The sequence below is a fragment of the Lissotriton vulgaris genome, chromosome 5 (genome assembly GCF_964263255.1).
Source record: "Lissotriton vulgaris chromosome 5, aLisVul1.2, whole genome shotgun sequence".
Lineage (NCBI taxonomy): Eukaryota > Metazoa > Chordata > Amphibia > Caudata > Salamandridae > Lissotriton > Lissotriton vulgaris.
This window is the reverse complement of record NC_141693.1, coordinates 1,984,041,574-1,984,062,488: the sequence shown is the minus strand read 5'-3', so window position 1 is coordinate 1,984,062,488 and position 20,915 is coordinate 1,984,041,574. Positions and strand designations below refer to the sequence as shown.

Sequence of the window (20,915 nt, the reverse complement as noted above, 5' to 3'; positions counted from 1 at the left end):
GTGGCGATGCTTCTACGCCATTGCAGAGGGGTCACCGCTGCCGGGGAGCAATCAAGGCATCTTTCCAGTCCGCCTCATCCAATTCTTCCACCAAGGTCTCCCACTTGCCCCTTAAGCCATCCAAGCGCGTAGGTAAGTGTATAACCAGGGACTTATAGATTTGCAAAATCCACCTTTACCAAAGGGGGCGTAAGGATCTTGTTTTCTAGGGGTTTGCACTCTGGAATGTACTCTGGCATTTCCTGGTAAGGTGGCAAAGTGTGTCAAAGCTGCAAATAATGGTAAAAAAACAGTGAGGTCGGCATTCGGAAATCTGCTTGATGCTCTTGGAAGGATTTCATCTGGCCCCTACCCCAGATGTTGCCTGTTCTTGAGATGCCTGTAAAATCTCAGCCCTGGAACCCCTCCAGTGAGGACACTCGAGATAGCCAGGTCCCCCACCCAAAGTGGGGTCTTCCTTGTCAGTTTCATATTCCACTTTTTCTAAAGGAGAGCTGCCCTCCATGCTTTAAATGCCATCTGGGTTACCTCTAGAAGCTCAGATGGGACCCCCATACAGGATGTGCATGATATTTTCGAGTCCCGAAAGGGTCAGTTCGCCCCTGTAGGCAGGATTGTCCCACCCCCATGCAGCCAGTCATTAATGAGAAACAGTTGTGTAACCCAATAATATCAACTTATATCGATCATGGCAAGACGACCGTCGTACATCGTCCAAGCTCATTTCCCAAAGGCAGCTTTAGAGGTGCCACCCACCCATATAAATTTACATCTCATGGTCAGGACCAAATAAAATCAGGATTTTGGAATCTGTATGAAGTAAGTTTGCAGTATATAGAGCAGTCTTCGGAGAACCATCATTTTAAATAATGCAATCCTACCCATGGTGTTCAGTGGGAGGGCGTTCCAGCGTGTACGATCCTCACGCGCTCATCGGGGCACGGGGCCAAGATTGAGACTCCAGGTTAGGTTGCCAGGAACTGTGCATCCCAAGGTATTGGAAGTTGACTCTCCAAATCGGGACTTGAGATTGCCTTGGTACATCCTGCCAATCACCTTTCAAGGAAACCTGCAAGGACTTGTCCCAGTTAATCTGCAGAGCCGATGTCCCCACCCAAAATCTCCAAGATTTGGAGACGTCTAGGAACTGTCTCAGCTGAGCAGGACATACTCCGGAATCTGGAGATCACGGTTCAATCCCCGGGGCCGGCGGCAGATTAGCCCAGCACCATGTGACTCTGGGCAATAGCTTGCTTAATCTTTCAAACGGCCCCCAGCGCCTAGAGACCCTTACGGGTGATTGTGCGCTTTACAAATGTGGATTATTATTATTATTATTATTATTATAAAGCAATGCAGTTGTCTGTGGCCAGACCCCAATCACAGCCCCAGACTAGAGCATCGCACCAGATACACACCGCCAATGGCTCGATGGCCAGGGCAAATAAGAGTGTGGAGAGAGGGCATCCCTGTCTTGTGTCTCTCGCCACGGGACAAGCCTCTGTTAACACTCCATCCACTCAGAGGCCAGCCCGACGTCCCACATAGAGAACTTTAATCAAGGTGCAAAACCAGGGTCCGAAGCCTAGTTTAGTGAGCACCTCTGCGAGGTTGGACCAGTCGACCGTATCAAAGGCCTTTTCAAAATCTATTAGGAGAAGTGTCGCAGAGCTGCCCAGTGCTTTGATACGGGAGAGAGCAGTTATCTTTATTTATATGCACCTTTACAGAACGCGGAACTACTCTATATCCTCACATACCAGACTTGGGCCTGATTCCGAGTTGCTAGTTAAATTCCGACCCATGTGTGAATCCCTGTTTACGTATGGGTCAGAATCATGAGTTGGGTTTAACCCCTTAAGTGCTGCGTCGGGCGTTGGCCGACAGCAGCACTACCGCCCCCTACCTACGCTCGCTGCCCAAGGCCGCCATGTTGGTCTGCTGCAGCACCAAGGTCTACGAGCCCCTGCGATGCACTCACCCAACCTCAGGGATGCGTCACGCACTTAACTTCACGCACTGCAGCATCTTTCGGGCTCAGTGACCGCTGTGCCTTGCACCCTGGCTGCTGCTCTCCTGGTAAGACCGTACAACATGATCACTCAGTCACAGCTGCCAATGACTGAACAAGCTCACATTTACAGGCCTGAAGTTCAGCCTTCAGACCTGTGCACGTGTGTCTACCTGTACAGTAAATACGTGAGTTAACAGGAATCCTTAAAGTATTCCCTGAAGTTAAGAGTGCGCTGGCTTTTTGCAAGCATTTTGTACATTTGTTTGGTCTGAATTGCCTCACTTGTAAGGAAGGGTAAGTAAAGATATGCAAGCGCATGGAGAATGATTGTGAGTTACTAATAAATGTAAATGTAAATGTACCGGCATTTATAGAGCGCACAGTTACTTCCCTGAGGTAGTGTCCCGTGCTGTACGTATACCGCTTAGGAACCCTTCCTGGTTTTCCCTGTGAGTGCCCATTCCTGGTCGTTGTAGAGATTAAGCAAGCTATTGCCCAGAGTTGCAGAGTGGGACTCCTTGATTGGAATAGGCACCGAGGCGAGAATTATCAGGTCCGAGCAAATTGAGCCCAAGACCCGCCGAGGCGGGGAATTGAACCCTGGTCCCGGGCTAGACCTCTGCATCAGGGTCTGCCGCTGCTTCAGAGTTCTCAAGAAGAGAAGAAGCTAAGCGAGGTTTGCAAGAGCATGGAGAATACTTGTGAGTTACTGGTGCAACATGGTCTCAGATTACTCAAGAAGAGAAAAAGCAGAGCAAGGTATACATGTGCTTGTGAGCTACCTGTGCATCATAGTTTCAGATTACTTAAGTAACAAATCTAAGCAAGGTGTGCATTTTCGAACAAGATGATTGTGCACTACCGGTGCAATGAATTTTCAGAGTTTTTGGGAGAAAAAAATAAAGGAATGCAGTTAAATGCAAAATGCTCAGTGAGTCAGTTTTCACTAATTAATCATTAAATGTGGCAACAACAACCATATGAAACATCATATTTATTTGTTAAGTGTTTTTCTATAGCGCGTTCTCACCGAAAGGTATTAGAGCGCTGTAAAATATCACAAACAAATCCATATTAAGTAGTACAGCATGCATACAAATAACCTAAAAAAATGCAGGATTAACATGTAAAGGGGAAAAAAAAGCAGCATCTATTAACAAGCATTGGCGAGGGCCAATAGATCTTGCTCTGGTCACCTGTTTGCTTTGCCAATGCTTTGTTGCCAAGATGTCTCCGCGTGAACGTACGCTTTATGAATACACATGTTATGTTAGAGTGGCAAGAAAGGAAATAGCAAAGCAATGGGTGAGCTCTAAACCCACTGTAATTTCTTAGTACTTTTTAGGCATCACATACATACATAACATGTATTTGTAAAGCGCACTTTAACCCGGAGGAATCTTGGCGCTGAATAACAGATGATTATTGTTACCCAACTCATTGGTATTCATTTTATCGTCCTCAGATGGATGAAAGCCTGAGTGGACCTGCCAGGATTTGAACCTGTGACCATGAGGTTGGACACAGGCCCCTGCAGTGGACGCATTAGTCCACTGAGCCACCAGACCCGGCTGACGGCACATGACTTGTCTCTCTGAGACATGTTGTTTATAATCTGTAGGTTTACACACTCCCCCTCTTAGTTTACCATGTGTTAGCTTCAGCCCTCGTTTCCTTCGTCCCCATTTGTCAAGGCATCGGGGCATCATGTCCTCTTCTAGTGTTGGGCCCTCCTCTGGAGCATGGATGAAGAACCTGTGTCCATTCACTGCTCCCGTTTTTGGAGCTGCTTTTCTTTGTGTTCAAGCACTCCATATGAGTGCTTGTGTGTTTTTCAGGCCGTCTCCCATATCCTGTCTGTGTCGCCACTTTTTCGTCCCACTGCTGCTGTATGATTCTGTGAAACCACCACCCGCACTCATACTGCTATCTCTCATCCACTCCTTCTCCATATTCCTCCTTTTCTACTGTCTTCCTTGTGTTAGCCCCCACCCCACCCTGGCAGTGCTTGCTGTCTGTGTGCTTATCCCCTGGTCCTTTTTTGCCTGGGAGCTTCTCCTCGCGCCCCCCTATTGTGCGTGCTTTTGTTGGTTTCTTCTCCTATCGTTCTTTTTTCTCACTGTTTGGCCTCCTTCGTGTGTTACTTTTCCCTACCCACTCATCCTGTTACTTCCTCCCCTCAGTGCTGCCCCCTGATCCTTGCTTCCTCTTCCCCCTGTATTGCTTCACCTACCAGCACTGGTTACTTACCCTTCCCCATCACCGTGTTTCTTTACCCAACCAGCTTATCCCATAAGGAAGCTGCCAAAGATCGGTCAGTCGATCAGTTCCATCACAGGGCCAGCTCTTCATAGGGAAGCACAGTATACGCTCACGCAGAAAATATCCACACTCCCTCTGCCACCAGATACTAACGGCAAAGCAGTGTTTATGAAACAGATTTAGAAAGCTTCTTTGTAACTGTTGCTACTCAGTAACATAAATAAAATATACATGTTGACCCAGAAGCAGCCGAGGAGTTCGCTGCGCGTGGCTTCAAAATCTGTTCCACCAGCAGGCCACAGCTTTGAATCCTGGGAGGGCCGCCCGTTCATCATGCTTGTGATGTCGATAAATATGTACATTGGAGTGGGGGTGTTAACTGTAACACTTTTTTAAAAAGTTGTCTGCATCTCTTGCAGTCTGTTAATATTGGTAAATATGATGTAGATATACACCATATCTGTATGTATCATAACAAACGTGCATCGCCGTGGTTGAATTCACCCAATAGGATACCCCCTCAACCCCAAGTCAGAAATACGTGGTCAGGCAGGCCCTGTGATCCAGGCCCAAAGCAAGTGATTGACAGATCACAGGTGGAGGGACACGTAACCCTTAGACAAACGTGCAAACAGGAAAACCCAGATCTATCCCACAGATAGGGAATGACACCACAATGGTCTGAGGAGATTGGCCCCCAATAAAACATGTTTTGTTGGAGTGGTGCACATTCCCAAAATACCATTAATCAGATACCACACTAAGTTAGGAACACTTAGCCAATCAGAACACAGCATGCACACTACACACAGTGATCACGCACTCCCCAAGTCGGACATCAGGACGTGTAACCACTAGCTCCGCATTGGATCCACGCAGGGTCGAGACCCACCGGTGTTTCTTATCAAGTTACCAGATTTATGGCTACGTGACCACGCACAGATTCCTGTTCTAAAAAGAATGCATAAATATCTCTATTACACTTTGTGAAATGTATAAAAAGTTGGCCAAAAATAATTTACTTTGAGACAGTCTTTAGGTCCGACTCTGTTACCTGTTCTCCCGGCCACTGAGTTTAATTAAACCAACTGTTCCTGTTTTGCCAAACGCCTCTTATCATTAATTATTTCATTATTCGAGCAACAAGTCTATTTACAAATGCATTATAGAAAAAGATTATTTTTAGAAGAAACCACATGTCCAATTTGTGAAGTATGAGGCCTTATGGCTCATATATTATATATTCAGAATTCCGTGCACAATGCTTTAAAAACACACTTTCACAAAAGATTTGCATATATTGAAATAAAACAACATTTTTCCATTCAATTTACTACAAGGGAAATTCTACTAGATAGTGCACTGCAGCTGCTAAATATACTGTTTTTACTAACGTAGTCACATTTGAATACGTTCTCATTAACCCCTTGCATGCTGCCGCAATTCTGCGCCTGTGCGGCAAAATCGCGAGTGGGCGGGTTTATGACGGCCCCCAGCCGTCATCAGCACACTAGCGCCGTAGTGCATGACGGATGGGGGCCGTCATCAGCATGCAAGGGGTTAATAGATTAATGATGTGTGCAGGCAGGGCACAATTACGTCTGGGATTCTTCACAGGTGTGCAGTCTCTGCAACTTGTTTGGGAAATGGTTATGTGATAAATTAAAATCTAATCTGTGGTAGAAGATTTAAGATTACCAGTTATATTTTACATAGTGTGTTCGGGGTATCCATGCCCAGTTAGTAAACTACTGTGGCGCACTCTATAGAAATTTTAACAACTAACCGCCGGCCTTCTGTGCCACTGGATGGAGGTTTTTAGGATAAGACCTAGTGTCTTTGTTTCCATTGAACTAACTTTGTGTTTCCCTCTCATTCTTTCCTCCTGTAGCTTCTCCTCACCCTCGGTGTTGCCCTCTCTTGCTTTCTCATACCCCATGTTGCATCCCTCACCCAAGCTACTTTTTCTTTGGCTTACCCATCCAACTCAGATCGACAAACAGAAAAAAAACACTCATGTCATATTGTAGGGGCGCCTATTCTTGAGAATGTGCCTTCAAAACAATGTGGCAGCTCAAGTTTTTTTTTTTTTTTTTTTTTAAATCCATGCTGCACAACATGGGGATACTGTGCAGCATAGGGCTGAGAGCCAAGACCTGTTGACTTTGCCATTGCTTGTTAATTTGGTCCACAAGAGGCTTTAGTCTACAGACAGATAAAAGCTTTCTGTTAGCGAGACCTAAAAAATGGAAAAGGTTACCACGTCAACAGGGCAGGCGTTGATGCTTAATGGATGGAAAAATTGAGAGGGGCGTAATTAGCAATGCAGATGTTGCAGTCAAAAGACAGCTTTGACTTCTCCAACTTTTACAATTCTGTGGGGATCCCTCGATTGTGATGAGAGTCAAGGAAGCTGTAATCTGTGGAAATAGCGTCACGGCAAAGAAAAGCAGGCGTCGCAGCGCACAGAATAGCTATTCTTACAGAGTGCCCATTCAACCAGGGTGTTTGGTTTCACTCTCTGACATATGATGGGATTAATGTCTGTGCAGCTCAGAAGTGTGTTGGCAACACTTGAAAGCAGTTTAGGAAGAACATGAAAATCCGTATGGAATTGACAGGTGAACCTGTGATTGGGGGACCTCCCTAAAATCAATGCCTCAGATTGGGGGTACTTCTACGATAAACTCCTACTAGTTAAACAAGAAAATCAGTGCTTAATTTTACTAGTTTAACAAGAAAAACAATGCTTAATTTGAGCTGGTGGTTTCTGGTGCTCAGCACCAGCACTTAATTGTCAACACCGGTGCTTGTGACGGTCTGCCACAAGGTGGCACTGTCTAGCTAATTTAGAGATGATCACAACAACTGTTAGTCCCTTCCCTGCGGGGCTAATTCCCCCGCTGTACTGGGGAGAAGGGGGGCACGCACAGCACCCCGGTGCTCATGACGAGTCCCGCTCGTCACTCAGCATGGTGGCGCTGTGCTCTTCGTCATGACCACGCCCATTCTTCAGAACGCTCAGCACAGAGGGGGAATTAGCCCCGTGTGTGAGCGCCGCGCGTGTCACGACGAGCTGAGCTCGTCATGAGCATAGCGCAACCGTGACTCATGACGAGCTGAGCTCGTCATGAGCACGGATAAGGTTAATTATTAAATGAATACTCATAAAATATTACTATTTCTTGCCGCCCAAGCCATTCTTATAGCTTTGGGGGGCCTAGAATAGTCTGGATCGTCACACTGCAGGAGTGTGATGGTTAGTAGCTGTGTTGGTACTGTCAATGGCAGCATGGCAGGGGCAATGTGTGATGCAAGCTGCAGTGACCACCTGACGAGAGCCCTGGCACGTAGTTATTTTTTTTTTTACAAATTAAACACTAAAGAAACAGATCAGAACGAGTGACTCACAAGGGTAGTCTAACTGTCTAAAGGACTTAATCATACCACATTTTAGACAATTTTGAACTGTCTGGGACGCATCATTTCCTTCAAGACGAGAGCGGGTAAAGCTAGGAACACATTGTACAAGTTCAGCGGAGGCAATGTATAATCTTGCTGAATACCATGTAATTATCCCCAAAATCACCCGCTGTCCCTGGAGAGAGGGACGATTGAATAGAGATAGGGGTAGGGTGACCAGAATTTTTAAAGCCAAAAACCGGGACATTTCCTAAAAATAGAAGAAGGCTAAGATGAAATCATTTTCTGACCTGGCCACATACGTGGCTAGGGCACAATACAGGGTGACTCTCAGCAGGATTTATGATGTAGACGATAAGGCAGGCAAACTGCTGGCATGGTTGGATCGTAGAGAGGGGGCGAGGCGAGTGGTGGTGGAAATTGACACCGACCAGCATTCCCGTGTTACCACACCGCAAGACACTGTGGACGCGTTTGGGCAACACTACCGCTCCCTATATACTTCCAGCATGATCTATTCGGAGGAGGATGCTTTATCTCTACTCCGTGATATAGACATGCCGACCCTTACTGCGGAGGACAGCTCCGATCTGGAGCATGACCAAACTGTGACCAAAGTGGAGAAGGCCATCCATGACTTGTGGGGGGGGAGCATCGGGTCCCAATGGGATCTCCACAGAATTATTTAAGCTGACGGCGAATACAAGTGCCCCTTATCTTACTGATATGTACCGGGAGAATAAAGAGATTGGAATCCTTCCTGAAGACCATAGACTGGCCACCGTCATCCCCAAACCGGGCAAACCTATAGTATAAGCCTATTTTGTTGCTCAATTGCGAGGCAAAAATCCTCGCGAAGGTCCTCGCCACTCGTCTGTTGCAGGTTCTTCCCACCCTGATCCACCCGGATCAGTCCGGGTTTATGCCGGCAAGAAACACATCTCAATCTCCGCCGACTACATGGAGCACTTTAAAGGGTGGATACTATAAGAGAGGATGCCGTGGTGGTATCCCTGGATGCTGCATCGGCCTTCGATACCATAGAATGGTCCTACATGTTTACGGTGCTCGGTAAATTAGGCTTTGACTCGGAATTTATTAATTGGGTGCGCCTTTTGTATTACCAACCGTTGGTGGAGGTGGTCATCAATAATCGTAAGTCCCCAGTTTTTCCCTTGGGAAGGGGCGGGGATGTCCTCTATACCCGCTCCTCTTCGCTTTGGCCTTGGAGCCCCTGGCGGCGTGGATCCGTTGGGACCCATCTATCAGGGTCATGAGATGGACTCACGGCTAGGAGGACCGCATATCCTGGTACGCGGATGACATCCTGCTTTACCTTGCCTCCCTGGCGAAATTGCTCACCGTGGCGATGGACATATTTCACATCTTTGATAGATTCGCAGGTTACAGGATCAACTGGTCCAAATCTGTGCTCTAGGTCCTCAGTGGACAGGAGCCCCGACTTCCCCGGGATTGTCAATTGACAGAGCCCATGGCAGGGTTCAAATATCTGGGAATCAGGGTATCCAAAGACTTGTCTTGATTTTATGAGACTAACCTCCAGCCGTCGCTAACGCGCCTTAAATCATATATCTCGATACAAAAGGGGATGATGGATGGAGTGTTTGAGCAAATCAAACACTCACCCCCAGTCAACTGATCTGGGCTTAATCCATCATCATTCTTTAGCTCACTCCACCACCCCAGTTCCCGTGCTCTCCATGCCAATGGAGTCAAGCTATCCTAGCTGAAGAGGACCTGGCTTGTGAGTTCGGACTGGACTGTTCCCATGAGGCACAGGGTCAAGACTGATTTGCATATGGCTGGGTTCAAACTGGAACGGCATGGTGAGCAAAAAGAAGATGGATTTAGGCCCAGATCTCTGTACTGGGGTGAATGTATGACATTGTTCTGCATTCTGTCTATCAACTGTTGTTTCTGCATTAAATCAGATGTCCAGCACTGGAAGTCGCTTCCCTTACCTCTCCTGGGGCATGCAGCACTACTTAAAATGATGTCCCTCCCCCGACTTTTATAAGGGCTACAGAACACGCCAATTCCGGTAGCAGCGTTTTATTTCAAGGAAATAGAGTCTTTGGTGCGGGAATTGCTATGGAAGGCTAGGCACCCCGCATTTCCACGCAGAAACCCACGTTGGGTTGGTTCGATGGTTGAATTGGGCTTCCTTATATGAAATGGTACTACTCGTTGCCATCAACCAATGCCGCTATAGACAAAGCGATGACCCGGTCTTCCGGATAGACCGATGGCTCCTCCCAGGAGGTAGCTTCAAGGGGGCGGTGTATAGTAAATCTCCGATATCCGTCCTGTCCGGTCCGACTAAACATGCTGTGCACGTGGGAAAGACGCTACCAGGAGTCTGGGTTGGGAGGGTAAACTCACCAGGGCCACACCGGTCTGCCACTGTGACTGGTTGGGTCGATTGTCGCGGTCCCAGGGATTCGATAAATGGGAAACCATTGGCATCTCCAGAATTGGGGACCTATGGAAATCGGGCGAGGTCGTACCATTCTCCCAATGGCACCAAGAATATGAAATGGCCAATTCCGAACAGTTTTGGTATCTCTAAATCAGACACGCTTTGCTCGTAGTTCTACCAAAAGGGGCTGACCTCCCCAAGTCCTCTCCGCTGGAGGACAGGATTTTGGATGGCGATTTGCCAGAGAAGGCTATATCCCTTATATATAGAAAAATCATTAACAACATGCCAGATCCCCTGATCCGCCTCCCTCAGATGTAAATGAGACCATGATGTCGCTGGGCTGGATGACGAGGAGTGGCGGGCTGCAGTGGCGTCTCCACGGGAGGTCGCCATTTCTTCTAGATTCTGATTGGTCCAACTCAAAATCCTTCACAGAACATATTTGTCTGGACCCTCTCTGGTCCATATGGGCTACGCCCAAGACGCTAATTGTGTCCGGCACTGTAGGCAAGGGGGCACTTTTATTCACACACTTTGAGAATGTGCAAAAATACAGAAATATTGGGAGAGGGTAGTACGTATGATGGAGGAGGCATTGGGACAGCAGATACTATGTAACATCAAATTGATTTTGTTGAACATCTGGGAGCCCACGGACCTCAGTGCTAAGGAGAGAATTTGGGTGGCTCTGGGCTTCATGGTGGCCAAGCGCAGTATTGCACGTCTATGGTGGGCCCCGAACCCACCCAATATTGCCGATTGGGCCAAGGGCATGGACTGGTGTATGGTGACGGAGGTGCCTATCTATGTCTCTAGGGGGTGCCTGACTAAATGGTCACAAATATGGGGGTCATGGAACACTTTTCGTGGGGATATTTGGGAACCACCTGGGAGCGGGGAGGAGGAGGCTGCTGTAATGGTATAATATGTGATTTTTGATGACACTTGTAATGTACTGTGGCATGAGCTGTTGCTGCTGTATTAATGTGCTCTACAGACCCTTTGGGCATTGTGGTGCATCGATTGTTTACATGCCTTTTTCAATAAAAAGAATTATTAAAAATAATATATAGAAGGACTACAATTTTACTGCAACCCAGCGCACTGAATGACAGCGCTCCTTAGCAGAGAATTACAGAAGAGGCAGTAAGAACGTATATCAAAGGTCATTTTTAAACCTAGAGCATGTTAATTACATTGCTTTCTTATAACAGGCAGCTAACTATCCCTTCTTTACAAAACATAAAAAGATACCTCCCGCCGTTTTCAGCCGACCCTCTCTAAAAACCGCGACATGAGCTTAATTTCCTGAAATCTGCTGGGACAGCCGGTGAAAACGGGGACTGTCCGGGCAGATCTGGGACACTTGGTCGCCCTAGATAGGGGCCAACTGTTTTGTGTTGCACTGCACAATTAAGTGAATCTTGCATTTAATGTATTCCCCTTAGTAACTCGTTGCCTATGTTTTCTACGCTGATGAACGCTGTCAATCAAGTTACCCTGCACCCCTCGGTCGAGGTAAAATGATAGTCCCACTTCTATGTCTGTTAAGTGTCCTGGTTTGGGGGGTTTTAAACCCTGGTCACGGATGCTGTGAGATGTCTCCTGGCGCCTCAGATGCAAGTGCCCTGTCCCACTGCCATCAGATCCCGTGCGCCTCTTGCAGCCCCCGAGACAGCCCCATTGTAGGTCTCGGGGGGTGTCACGGATGCTGTGAGATGTCTCCTCGCGCCTCAGATGCAAGTGCCCAGTCCCACTGCCATCAGATCCCGTGCGCCTCTTACAGCCCCCGAGACAGCCCCATTGTAGGTCTCGGGGGGTGTCACGGATGCTGTGAGATGTGTCCTGGCGCCTCAGAAGCAAATGCCTTGTCCCACTGCCATCACGTCCCGTGCGCCTCTTGCAGCCCCCGAGACAGGCCCATTGTAGGTCTCGGGGTGTCACGGATGCTGTGAAATGTCTCCTGGCGCGGCGGCGCCTCAGATGGAAGTGCCCTGTCCCACTGCCATCACGTCCCGTGCGCCTCTTGCAGCCCCCGAGACAGCCCCATTGTAGGTCTCGGGGTGTCACGGATGCTGTGAGATGTCTCCTGGCGCGGCGGCGCCTCAGATGGAAGTGCCCTGTCCCACTGCCATCACGTCCCGTGCGCCTCTTGCAGCCCCCGAGACAGGCCCATTGTAGGGCTCCGGGTGGGGGTCTCAGCGCCGCCTGTTCACAAAGACGTGTTGTGTTAGCAGTCCACAGGCGGGGGACCACACATGCTGATGTATCAAAGACACGCAGCGTGAAATCAAGCCGGCAGACTGAACGACAACAAAAAACACGCGCATTATCATCACAATAATGTTCACAGGCGCAGAGGAGCCGGCCGTGCAGGACACGACACCAGAGCACAGTTCACAACTTATCCCAGAGACCCCGGAAAGAAGCGCGCGGAAGTGACGCGAGCAGAGCAATAAAACACAAGGGAGCTGCTCTACACGACTTCTCTTCTGCACAGATGGAAGCAGATCGACAATAGCAAAACATTTCAGATTAAGCACAGGCGGTGGCCACAGTAACAGGGACCAACATTGCGCCTCATTTCCGCAGTATAAGAGTGCCACTCTCGCACCTCAAGGAAAGTAAAACTGAAATTAGCCCCTTCATCCCACGGAGTGCAATGGGCACTTTTTAGTTCTGGCTTGACAGCTCTTCTTTCTACATGCTTTATGTTATCTGCAAAAATGTGTGTTTGGCTCTACCTACATGTTGGTTATCCTGAGTACTGGGTCTGGTGGCTCAGTGGACTAGAGCAGCCACTGCAGGGGCCTGTGTTCGACCTCATGGTCACAGGTTCAAATCCCGGCGGGTCCACTCAGCTTTTCATCCATTTGAGGTCGATAAAATGAATACCATTAAGTTGGGTAACAATAAACATCTGTTATTCAGAGCCAGGATGCGCTTTACAAATACACCTGTTATGTTATATTACAACATTTAATTGGGAGAAGTTTGTCTACCTGCACCAAAATGAGTCACTTCTCAATGGCATGTTGTTCTCTAACCTAAGATGACTTCTGTGTTCAAACTTATCGACGTGACTTGTACTGCTGCCTTGTTTCTTGTAGAAGTGTTTCCATCCTCACCTAACAAGCCCCCGTCTGCGCTCATCCGTGCTGGACCATGCCCAACGCCACACACATTGGACCTTCCACCCTATACACTATTCCAAAGAGTTTTTCTGGTCTCTGAACCCAGGGCACCCATGCACTCGCTACTGCCACACCGCACCACACTACACAGAGGAAGTGTACACATGCACACACTGCCGCTTTGCATGCAACACAGCAGCCAAATGCCACCATCACCCATGCACAGCACACATCCTGCACCCACCCACAAACACACACTCCACGACAAACTGTCATGCATGCTCCTGAAAGCCCAATCACTCAGCAAACACGCCACGAAATCAGGGATCTCCTGGACAACAACGCTCAGGATCTCCTCTTCCTTACGGAAATATGGCTGACCACTGAGTCGGCACCCGACATCTCCATGGCTATCCCAGTAGGATTCAAGCTCTCTTGTCAGGACCGCCAACACAAACCAGGAGGAGGAATCGCAATATTATTGAAAGATCCCTTCAACTGCACTACAACCACAGAGACTGCAACCTTCTACCAGGAGCATTGCTACCACAATCACGGCCATATGCAGCTGGGTCAGCAGCTGGGAATCCAACTGGGTTCCCACCCTGCTCATGAATCAACCAACTTCTATTGGAAGTCTCAACAGTAACATCAAAGCTCTCAACGTGTGGATCACAAAATGCACCGACTCCCTAGCAAACTATAAACATATCAAGGAAATGAGAACACAGAAGTAGGCCAGATGGTACACTGTGGAACTCACACTACAATTAGGAAAAAGAAGGAGAACAAACTACCTTGAAAATGATAAAAAGACATACAAAACTGCCCTGAGATGCGACCATAACAAATCAAAGAAACCAAGAAGAAGGCCCTAGCATAGTGCATAGACAACAGCTGCAAGGAAAGGCCCTAGCATAGTGCATAGACAACAGCCGCAAATAAATCTGTGCCATTATCAAAGACTTTACCAGCTGCCACCAAAAATAGCATCTCCCCTCTCAAGAACTATGTGACAACCTCTCGGAATTCTTCAGCAACAAAAATCAAAGCCATCTATGACGCCTTTGCAACCAACTGAACACCTGCTTCCTCACCCCAAGCTTACCCACAAACACCAGCGAAAAAACCTGACCTCCTGGGAAACATTCACTGTGGAAGAAAACATCCAACATCATGAGGACCGTCCACTCCAGGACACCACGTACCTCTGCCCCCACCCCATCTACAATATTGGCATCGCCTCTGTCAGCAAAGTACTCACTTGTGTCCTAAACAGCTCCATCAATTCTGAGACATTCCCGGATTCCTGGAAACCCGCAATGGTCAATATAATGCTAAAGAAACCCTAGGCAGACCCCGCTTAACTAGCAAGCTACTGCTCAATATCACTTCTACCCTACTCAAGGTCATGGAGAAAGCCATAAACAAACATCTCTATCACGACCTCATGGCACACCAGCTCCTGGACACCATGCAATCAGGTTTGTGGCCCAACCACAGCATCGAGACTGCCCTCATCACAGCAACTGATGACATCAGGCTGATCCTCGACAGTAAAGACACAGCGGCTCATATACTGCGTGAGCTCTCTGCTACTTTCGACTCGGTCTCCCACTCCACCCTGATGAAAAGGCTACATGAAAAAGGCATCCAAGGTCCCATCCTCAACCGGATCTGCTCCTTTCCTTCCTCACGGGAAGAACACAAAGTGTCAAAGTGCCACCCAACACGTCGGAGGCCAAGAACCTCATATGTGGAGTTCCACAGGATCATCGCTCAGTCCAACGGTATTCAACATACACATGATGCCACTGGTGGACCGCATCAGATCAGACAACATCAACGTACTCTCCTCTGCAGATGACACCCAATTGATCGTCTCCCGGTCTGAAAAGAGGCCCTTTCAAAAAGCGTCAACACCTGCAAGACCGCAGTAACCACCTGAATGACCTCCAACTGCACAAGACTCACTACAGACACAACTGAAGTGGCGATCTTTTGAAGGAAAGCCTCTGCTTGGGACTCCACCTGATGGACAAGTGATCTCAGCCCCACACGCACCTACACTACCCAGGCCAGAAATCTTGAACCTAGAACTAACAAAGGCAGTGAAGTGCCAGGATGCCTTCAGAAGGGCTCACACGCTCTTGTCTCCCTTGCTCTCTGGATGAACTTGAGGACAGACGGTAGTTCACTAAAGTAACAAAGGGAGCGGAGTGCCAGGAGTCTTGCAGCAGTGGTCACACCAACCTATTGCCTCCCCAGCCTTCTGGGTGGGCCTTTTATGAGAGAGGGTGGTTAATTGAACTAACAAAGGGAGCTGAGTGCCAGGGTTCCAGCAGCAGGGCTCACATTAAGGTCTCTGGATGTACCTGAAGACAGAGGGTGGCTCATTGAACTAACAAAGGGAGCGGAGTGCCAGGAGTCTTGCAGCAGGGGTCACACCAACCTATTGCCTCCCCAGCCTTCTGGATGGGCCTTTTATGAGAGAGGGTGGTTAATTGAACTAACAAAGGGAGCGGAGTGCCAGGGTTCCAGCAGCAGGGCTCACATTAAGTTCTCTGGATGTACCTGAAGACAGAGGGTGGCTCATTGAACTAACAAAGGGAGCGGAGTGCCACGATTCCTACAGCAGGGCTCACACTCCCTTACTAATAGCACGTCCGTCTCAAAGTGCCTCTGACGACTGAGGGTGGTTCACAGAACTAACAAAGGGTGCAGAGTGCCAGGATTCCTACAGCAGGGCTCACACTCACTTACTAATAGCACGTCCGTCTCAAAGTGCCTCTGACGACTGAGGGTGGTTCACGGAACTAACAAAGGGTGCAGAGTGCCAGGGTTCCAGCATCCGGGCTCACATTAAGTTATTGCCTCCCCTGCTCTCTAGATGTATCTCTAGGGACATGGTGGTTCAATGGACTAACAAAGGTAGCAAGTGCCAGTATTCTTTCAGCAGGGCTCACACTCTCCTATTGCCTCCCCTGCCTTCTGGATGTGCCTCTGACAACACAGAGCAATTCATTAAACTAACAAAGGGAGGGGAGTGCCAGGATTCCTGCAGCAGAGCTTACACTCACTCCTTGATAGCCTTTCCATCTGGATGTGCCTCTGAGAACAGAGGGCGGTTCATTGCCCCAACAAAGGGCTTCCACTCACTCGTTGCCCCTTACACCCTCCTGGACGTGCCTTCGCAGGCCCAGTGTGGTCCAGTGCCCTAACAAAGGCAGCGGTGTGCCAGAAGTTCCGTGACAGAGCCCAAACCTTTTCAACTCCCACGATGAGTGTAAACCAGTAGTTGATAAAAGCACTAAATGCCATACATACATTATGATCTCCCATAGGGATGGACGTTCTGTATATGTGCGTCAATAATTTCCAGAGTCAAAGCAAGGTAGATAAAATCCGTTAAGCATAGGAGTATTGGGCTTGTCAGTTGTTTAGTATCCCAGGAACGTCTAAAGCTAGGTGGCCCAAGTCTCAGCTATATAGTTTCCATAAAGCGCCCAGAATGGGTGGCCCAAAGTGTTGGCCAAATCCTCCACATCCACATGAATGCAGCAACGTCACGAATACTATTTTTTGGCGTCACGTCTTTGCAAGGCCAATGTCGCGGCCAATAATCCCGGTCGATTTTGACGTGTCTCGATTTTCAAACAGTTTGCAACCGGCAAATCCCCGCGGAGAGCCAGTTTAGGAAACCTCTGAAAACTTGGATTTACTATCTTACGGACACTACCATTAAAGCTTCAGTATAAGTGGACAGGACTTCCTGGTTATTGAGCAGTCTGCCGGCCAAGTCCATCTGGCTATGGTCCACAGCGCCAAGATGCTCCTTGGAGTGATAGCGGCGCTATAAAAATGTGCCCTTACATTACATTACATTACAAGACACGCCTGATGTCCCAATCAAAAACTAAACAAAGGATTGAGGTGTGCCTGTTGAATTGTGCCTGCTCTGCACTCTCATAAAACTGGGGTATAGTTTTGTTTGTGACGATGCAGTAGACATATTTACTGCTATGTGTAATTTGCCCTTTCTGCTTTGTAGTCCGCAGATAGGACATACCAGGAGTTCTGCCAAAATCCGGAGACAAAATCTGGGTGCGGGAGATGGGTTGTGTCTGTTCCGTGCTGTGATGTTTTGCTGTGCATGATCATACAGTGGCTCGCGCCCTGGTCCCACAGCAAGCCTTCAGTGTGTGGGGGAGATGAGTTGTGTCTGTTACATACTGTGGTGTTTGGCTGTGCCATGATCATACAGTGGTTAGCGCCCTGGCCCTGCAGCCAACCTTCAGTGCATTTGGGAGATGGGTTGTGTCTGTGCTCTGACGTTTCACTGTGCCATGATCATACAGTGTGTTTGGGAGGTGGGTTGTGTCTTTTCTGTGCTGTGACGTCATACAGTGGTCAGCCTCCAGTGTGTTGGGAGATGGGTTGTGTCTGTTCCGGGCTGTGATGGGTTGTGTCTGTTCCATGCTGTGATGGGTTGTCTGTACCGTGCTATGACGTCATACAGTGGTCCCGCAGCCAGCCTCCAGTGTTTTTGGGAGGTGGGTTGTGTCTGTTCCTTGCTGTGACGTCATACAGCGGCCCCGCAGCCGGCCTCAGTGTGTTTGGGAGATGAGTTGTGTCTGTTCTGTGCTGTGAGGGGTTGTGTCTGTTCCGTGCTGTGACGTCATACAGAGGTCCCGCAGCCAGCCTCAGTGTGCTTGGGAGGTGGGTTGTGTCTGTCCCGTGCTGTGATGAGCTGTGTCTGTCCTGTGCTGTGACGTCATACAGTGGTCCCACAGCCAGCCTCCAGTGTGTGTGGGTGATGGGTTGTGTCTGTCCCGTGCTGTGACGTCACACAGTGGTCACGCAGCTAGCCTCTAGTGTGTTTGGGAGGTGGGTTGTGTCTTTTCAGTGCTGTGACGTCATACAGTGGTCCCTTGAGTCTGTTCCGTGCTGTGACGTCACACAGTGGTCCCACAGCCAGCCTCCAGTGTGTTTGGGGATGGGTTGCGTCTCTTCCATGCTGTGATGGGTTGCGTCTGTCCCGTGCTGTGACGTCACGCCGCGGTCCCGCAGCCAGCCTCAGTGTGTTTGGGAGATGGGTTGTGTCTGTCCTGTGCTGTGACGTCATGCAGTGGTCCCGCAGCCAGCCTCAGTGTGTTAGGGAGATGTGTTTTGCCTGTACCGTGCTGTGACGTCATACAGTGGTCCCTTGTGTCTGTTCCGTGCTGTGACGTCACATGGTGGTCCCGCAGCCAGCCTCCAGTGTGTTTGGTAGGTGGGTGGTGTCTGTCCTGTGCTGTGACGTCAGGCAGTGGTCCCGCAGCCAGCCTCAGAGATGGGTTGTGCCTGTACCGTGCTGTGACGTCATACAGTGGTCCCTTGTGTCTGTTTCGTGCTGTGACGTCACACAGTGGTCCCACAGCCAGCCTCCAGTGTGTTTGGGGATGGGTTGCGTCTCTTCCATGCTGTGATGGGTTGCGTCTGTCCCGTGCTGTGACGTCACGCCGCGGTCCCGCAGCCAGCCTCAGTGTGTTTGTTTTGAGGGGGAGCCCGCCTCCACTTGGATCCATTGCGCTCGTGGGAGGAGAGGTGAAGAGGCTGTCCAACCAGCGCCCGGGGCCAGGCTGCAGCCGGCGGAGGAGGGCTTCTTTATCCGGCAGCATGTGAGCCCCCCACAAAGGAGCGACTTCAAACGGGGCTCCGGGAGCGGCGCGCGCTGGCGGATCGAAAACTTTGGGGGAACTTTCGTCTTCAGGAGGCTGCGAACTTTTAAAGCAAGGTTTGAGGCTTCAGGAGAGAAAGGACTGACCCACAACCGAGCGGAGGAGTGCACCAGAGCTCGGGCTTTGTTTTTAAATGTTTCTGGTATCTGAAACTTTCCGACAGCTGAGCCCTGACAGCAGCCCCCGGAGGGAGGCATAGGGTTTCCGCGGCAGCCCCTCTCGGAGGCATGGAGGCGCCCCGGAGGTAGAGAGCAAGACGGAGCATTGAACAAAGCAAGGCAGGTAAGCATCGCCTCGGAAAGGTGCCTGCTGCGTGTGCACAGTCGTGAAAATGCCACACGTGCCCTTTCAAAATCAGTGCTTGGCGCTTCGTTTATTTCCGCTTGCATCTCCGTGGCGCTACATTTCGATCTTATTACTCCAGAGCAGCGACACTATTTTAAAAGCTAAAAAAAGAACCAATGAATTATGTTTTATTAACTTGGTCATAAGATCTTACAAAAAGGAGAACCCACGTTTACAACAAAGCGGCGCTTCAATCACGTCATGGAGCTTAGGGGCTTGCAGAGCACTAAAGGTGCTGAACAAACAGAAGTGCAAATCCTTAAGGTGCAGAGTTGCAGACCCTTATAGTGCAGAAGCGCAGATCCGTAGAGTGCAGAAGTGCAGATCCATAAGATGCAGAAGTGCAGATCCTTAGAGTGCAAAGTGCAGACCCTAATGTGCAACGTGTAGATTCTTAGGGGGCAAAAGTGCAAATCCGTAGGGCGAAGAAATGCAGATCCTTAGGGGGCAGAAGTGCAAATCCATATGGTGCAGAAGTGCAGATCCGTAGGGGGCAGAAGTGCAGATCTGACGGGTGCAGAAGTGCAGATCCTTAGGGTGCAGAAGTGCAAATCCGTAGGTGCAGATCCATAAGGTTCAGAAGTGCAGATCCATGTGGTGTAGACGTGCAGATCCGTAGGGTGCTGACATGCAGATCCATAGGATGCCGACGTGAAGATCCTTAGGGTGCAGTCACGCAGATCCGTGGAGTGCAGTCATGCAGATCTAAAGGTTGCAGAAGCGCAGATCCTTAGGGTGAAGAAGTGTAGATCCTTAGAGTGCAGACGAGCAGATACTTAAGGCTCAGAACTGCAGCTCATTAGTGTACAGATGTGCAAGATCATTAGGGGGCAGAAGTGCAGATCCTAGGGCACAGAAGCGCAGATCTTCAGGTGCAGACATGCAGCTCCTAGGGTGCAGAGTTTCAAAATCTTTAGGATGCAGAAGTGAAATGCGTAGGGCATAGAAGTGCTGATCCTGAGGGTACAGATGTGCAGATCCTAGGGCACAGAAGTGCAGACCTAGGGACCAGACGTGCTGATCCTTGAGGTGCATAGCCTATGCTCAGAAGTGTAGATTCTTAGTGCGCATAAGTGCAGATCATTGGGTGCAGATAGCTAGTGCACCGAAGTTGGGGTCCTAAGGAGCAGAAGTGCAGAGCATAGTGTACGGATGTGCAGATTCTAGGGTGCAGAAGTGCAGATCCTAGTGAGGAGAAGTGCAGATCCTTGCAGTGCAGAAGTGCAGATCCTAGTGAGGAGAAGTGTAGATCCTTGCAGTGCAGAAGTGCAGATCCTAGGGAGGAGAAGTGCAGATCCTTGCAGTGCAGAAGTGCAGATCCTAGGGGGGAGAAGTGCAGATCATTGCAGTGCAGAAGTGCAGATCCTAGGGAGGAGATGTGCAGATCCTTGCAGTGCAGAAGTGCAGATCCTAGTGAGGAGAAGTGCAGATCTTAGGGAGGAGAAGTGGAAGATCCGAGGCTGCGGAAGTGCAGAGCATAGGGTACAGTAGTTCAGAACCTTGCCATAATATCCTTGTCCGTTTTATGAGGTATGCGGCGTTTGCGCGTGCATGCGTTTCTGTGTCACTTGTTT

The 20,915-nt window shown here is 49.2% G+C and overlaps 2 protein-coding genes across 2 annotated transcripts in view; one reads left to right on the top strand and one right to left on the bottom strand.

The window, feature by feature from the left end:
- The window catches only part of RALGPS1 (Ral GEF with PH domain and SH3 binding motif 1), a 1,949,641-nt gene that overhangs the window by 828,867 nt on the left and 1,099,859 nt on the right, over positions 1-20,915 (bottom strand). The window lies entirely within an intron of this gene.
- ANGPTL2 (angiopoietin like 2) overlaps positions 18,840-20,915 on the top strand; it is a 119,514-nt gene continuing 117,438 nt past the window's right edge. Inside the window, exon 1 of the mRNA XM_086924715.1 lies at positions 18,840-19,278. The gene's annotated coding sequence lies outside the window, so the exon portion shown is untranslated. The remainder of the gene's footprint in view (positions 19,279-20,915) is intronic.